Raw genomic sequence first — 5302 nt, forward strand, 5'->3', positions numbered from 1 at the left:
GAGTGCATATAATCTAAAGGGAGTAGTATTTAGCATCGAGTGGGTAAGTTGCTATGGTTTCTTACCCCAAAACTACGTTCCACCATAGGTTGGGCCTGAGGCCAAGTTTATGATAATTATGATTGGGCCCGAGGCTGATTTTTGTTTAGTGATCACTAGACCTAGGTTATACTCCCTGGCAAGAGTATGACGCTCCTCCCCAACGTGAGATCTCTTTCTTAGGAGGACAAAACATTGGACTCCATATAGCTCGCATGGTTTATGTCAGTTGCGAGAACCTCCCTTGACATTTAGACTTCGAGATTAAATATTTATTATCCTTCCCTATAAGCTATTTTCCTAAATGGTTGAATTGAAAAGATGTTTCCCCAACTAAAATATTTTCTTGATGTGAGTTATTTCCTAAATGAAAGAATCTTTCCTTGTTATAGTACTTTTTATAAAGCCTTGAGATAAGTTATTTCGATTAACTAGAATGCCTTTCCATTTGAGATAGAGTGATTTCCCTAAAGCTTGAGATGAGATATTTTCCTAAAGTGAATGAAATGCCTTCACGTATGTTTTAAAGTTATATGATTCGGAATTCCAAGTATATGAGTTCTAAATAGTTATGAAATGTTGAGCATTGAAAATGTTTTACTCTCCATGATACTTATGCATGAGTTGAAAGTATTGTTTAAAGTCCCTTAGCCTTTGGGTATTGAGAACAAGAGAAGATTTCAAATTTTGAGATTAAACAATGATGACTCATGAGATTTGTGTTACATGCTCCATTCTACATGACTTATGAGTTTTATATTTTATACTTGTTCAACCCATGTGAGTCATCTCATAATGCATACATGCCTTGATTAAAGAAAATTGTTACTATTTTATTCATATGCATTCACCCCCGCATACTCAGTACATTCCAAGTACTGATCCACATATATGTCTATGTGCTACATTGTGTCATAATGTATGTTCAGGTGCTCATTCCCAACATCGCCCGTGATTCTTCAAGTACCTTGCCTACGTTTTCTATAGTGGTGAGTCCTCATGATCCAAGGACCGTTCTTTAGATATTTACCGTACTTGAGAAACTATGTTTTATCTTTAGTTCATTTCAAGTTAGTTGGGGACCTGTCCTAATGGCTCTCTAGATTTATATTTGTAGAGGCTTGTTATACTAGTGTCAGACTTGTAATGTGTCGAGGATTTGATATTGTGTTTTTTTTTAGATTTCTCTATATTGTGGTCTTATGGACCGAGTATCTTTTCTATATTTCCTTTCATGTGATATGACTATGCTAGTGTTGAGTTGATTCTTATCTTGACTTGAGTGTCATTGGTGAAAACCAACTCTAAGGGTTCGCTTGGGGCTACTTGTAGCCTTAGACACCGTGTGACATCCCGGGAGACGATTTCGGGTCATTACAGGGTAGGATTGTCTTCTTCTTTGTGAATTTGTAAAATTCAATAGAGAAGGATTGTTTCTCTCCTAAATTAGGGTAAGCATTGCTTAGGTTCAGGGTCTGGCTCAAACAAATCCATATCCCTGGCTAGTTTACTAGTCTATTAAACTCGTGCCTATAAATTTAAAAGTCGAGATCAAGTGAATAAAAAAAAATAAATCAGAAAATAAAAATAAAAAAAGATAGTTTCTTGTTGACTCTAAAAATTTATTGCTCCCAAGCGCACATGCAAGTGTACTAATGTGCTATAGAAATATAGCAGTTTTGACACTTAAAAAGATGAAAATATGTAAGTTTCTTTGGTTGTTTTATTAGATATGATGTGTTTTGTGTATATTTTGTAGGAAACTAGGTTTTAGGTTCTAAGTTCAAGGAAAATATGAAAAATGGAGTTTTTGGCTACTTGATAATTTTTAGGCATTTGTGGCACTTACTGGATGTACGTAACCAAAGCATGTGCTTAAACTTAAGGTGGGGAAGATTGGTTGCAAGAATTGGAAGTCCTAGATTTTACCTATGTCCATACGCAGACCACACGTAGCTCTTGTAGTGCCGGTGTATGCCAATCACATGAAATATAGATAATCCCTTACTCCAACCTTATGTAAATCAAGAGAGGATCCTATAAACACCTAGTAGGATGATAGGGCTGATAAAAGATAACCTTACTGAAGGGGTTCATGATGATGTACATATATTCCTCCACCTCCTGAAAGAGAAATTCAAGATGTTGTTGACGAATAGACTAAAGTACAATTAGCATAAGCTGTTAACGAAAGGAGGGAAAAATATTCTTAGTGTATAGCTAGTGAGGCAGAGCTAGCTGTGCAAAGACTAAACATACCACCGAGCAGAACTAGGTGGAAACCAGAATAAAGTAAGAGGTGGTAATGCTCAAGTGATCCCAATATACTTGTATTTTCAGCCATATGAGAATGATGATGAAGATCTGGGGTAGATTGAGCTAGCAGAGAATGGAGCAATCATTTCTCTATTTTTTCACCAAGGAGTTAAGTTCAACATAGACAGTGTTGTGATCTAGCTCTTATATTTAAAGGGTGTGTTTGTGGGATTTCTTACAGATGATGAAAATATACATCTGGACAATTTTACTAGAATTTTCATTGAATTAGGAGATACTTAGGTTGACATTGTTCACCTTCTCGCTTACAGGAGAAGCATTTTTATAGTTAGGGGAACTTCCAAAAGGATCTATCACTACATGGAATGAGTTACACAGACAATTCTTGAATTGATTTTTTCCACTTGGCAAGATGTTGTAGATAAAGTATGAGATATATAATTTCAAACAGTTGCAGGTTGAGTCTAGTAGGAGGATTCATTCAGGTTCAAGATAAAATGAAGTGTGGTGCGCAACTATCAGACTTTAGGGATGAGCTTATTGGAGATATTCTATAGATCCCTGTCTATCTGTTCAAGAGCCATGGCAGACACAATCTCTGGAGGAGCTTTAATGAGACTATCCTAAGAGGTATCTTTGGATATTCTAGACCAAATTTCTCTCACTAACCTAGGGTAGTAAACTAGGGAGGATAAGAGGAGTTTAGGTACTTATGCTATTGGTGCCTCAAGTGACCAGAGAGTAGGTGATAATTCAATAGCATAAGAGATTGTATTGTTAATGATTGATATTAGTGTATGGGCAAGGCAATTTGTAATAATGAATTCTGAAAAGGTGAATGTAGTACAAGTGCAGGATACAACCTCTAGAGCTTGTGAGTCTGAGTTTGAGAAGGAGGCAAAATATTTGGCTCATTAGTTGGTGGGTTTTCGATCTTAAGGGCAAGGAAACAAAGGTTAGAACTATTATGATAATAGAATAGAGATCATAGTAGGGAAACAGACTAAGAGATAATTACAAGGATAATGGAGATAGGTACATTCCACCTGGTAGACGAGATACGTAATCAAGAATGGAAGATATTTTGACCAAACTAGTAAAGGGGAAAGAAAGTCAGAAGGCTAGACTTTAGGAGATAAAGGCTGATATTTTAGGTTTAGCCACAAAGGTTGAGTCTCATGCAATAACTATTAATTAATTAGAGCATCAGTTTTGGTAGATGTCTACCATATTGCATCAAAGGAAGTTGGATACCTTCCCTAGTAACACGATGCAGAATCCTTCAAATATCAACTATTGTGTGGATATCACCATTAATTATGGTGCCACTGCTTATGATCCCCAGTAACTACTATTAAGAATTTAAAGATTAATAGTACTGAGAGATATATGACACCTAAGATAGAGTTAGAGAAGTCCATATAGGGTGATAATAATTTTAAGTATGATAGTGGTAAGGTTTGGGTCATTGAGCCCAATGATCACGTGTACCCTTATAGTGTGACCCCTTCTTTTTTGTTAGTAGAAAACATGGAGGATCCTAGATAAGTCACTATTTCATACTCTATTAGGCCTCTCAATATCAAGCAAGATTTATATGACTTTAGATCAGGAGTAAATATTATGCCACAGGTTATGTACAAGCTATTGAGGATACGGGAACTCACACGTACATCAATAAAGTTGTTGATGGCTAACTCATCTGTGAAGAAACCAGTAGGCGATTTGTGTGACGTATAAGTAAGGTTGGTATCCTTTATGTTCCCTGCTAATTTCATGGTTCTTGATTGTGAGGTGAATTTTCAAGCCCCTATTATATTGGGTAGACCCTTCCTATCCACTAGTAGGATGTTTATTAATCTGTACTTAAGGGAGATCACCTTCAAACTAAATGATGAGAAAGTAGTTTTTGATATGTTATGATAGTGCAATAGCTAGACGATATACGAGTGGTGTTTGTAATAGACACTATTAATGAGAATGTTTTAACAGAGGTTAGAGTACCAGATATTCCAGGTGTTGAGGATATAATAGAGGTGATAGACACTTGGCTACTGATATTTGAAACCAAGGTAGCTACATTATATGAGCAGATCCGAGCATGGGTTTGGACTACTCTAGAGAAAGCTAAGGCTAGACTACAGTCTGCACATCGGGCTGTGATATTAGAGCTATGTGCTAAGTTACACTCATGGATAGATTCTTTTGAGGGTTGAGTATCAGCCTGATTTAGTAGTATTCAGATGTCATATCTAGGAGACATTAGGGAGAAAGTAGTCCTATTTAGAGTAGAGGTATGCTCTATCATTGAGAACCATATACCAATCTTCTCTCTAGTAGTATCTCCTATTTTTCAGCCATTATCTTAGTATGGTCCTAGACTCTTTGATTTATTTATGGAGGATGATGTGGCAGTCATCGTAGTTAAGTCTAAGAAAATATGAGAAGGGGACCTGCATAATCCAGTCAATCCATATTAGCAAACCCTACAAAGGGCCACCCATGATTTGATGGAGACTGCATTTATTGATAGGTAGAGAAATGCCAAGCTGTATGCGAGTGCATCTTTAAATAGTGCACCACCACCATCATAGACTCCATAGTTAGTTATAGGCCCTTCTAAGGAAAAACATAACATAGTCGCCAAGTGCATCTCAAGTATGTCTTTGTTTCCTTTGTTTCATATTATTTCAGTGTATTGGGGACTGTGTATAGTATTTTAGTTAAAGGTGAGGTATTCCATAGCCACCGTGGATTTTTGTTTCTGTGTTTTTTTCTATCAACTATGGTTTGGTTGTAGAATTGGCATATATAGGTTAAAATTTGTGTCGTATTGTGTATTATTTTGTATTGTGTTGTGTTTTTGTGTAATTAGGAGATTTTTAAGCATTTAGGGCAGTTGACATGTTTTTGATTTACTTTTGAGAAAAATGATACCCTTTAAAAATTTTGTTTAAGAATTGTGTGAAGGTATATATGTGTAAGC

This window comes from Capsicum annuum, chromosome 10 (genome assembly GCF_002878395.1).
Source record: "Capsicum annuum cultivar UCD-10X-F1 chromosome 10, UCD10Xv1.1, whole genome shotgun sequence".
Classification (NCBI taxonomy): Eukaryota; Viridiplantae; Streptophyta; class Magnoliopsida; order Solanales; family Solanaceae; genus Capsicum; species Capsicum annuum.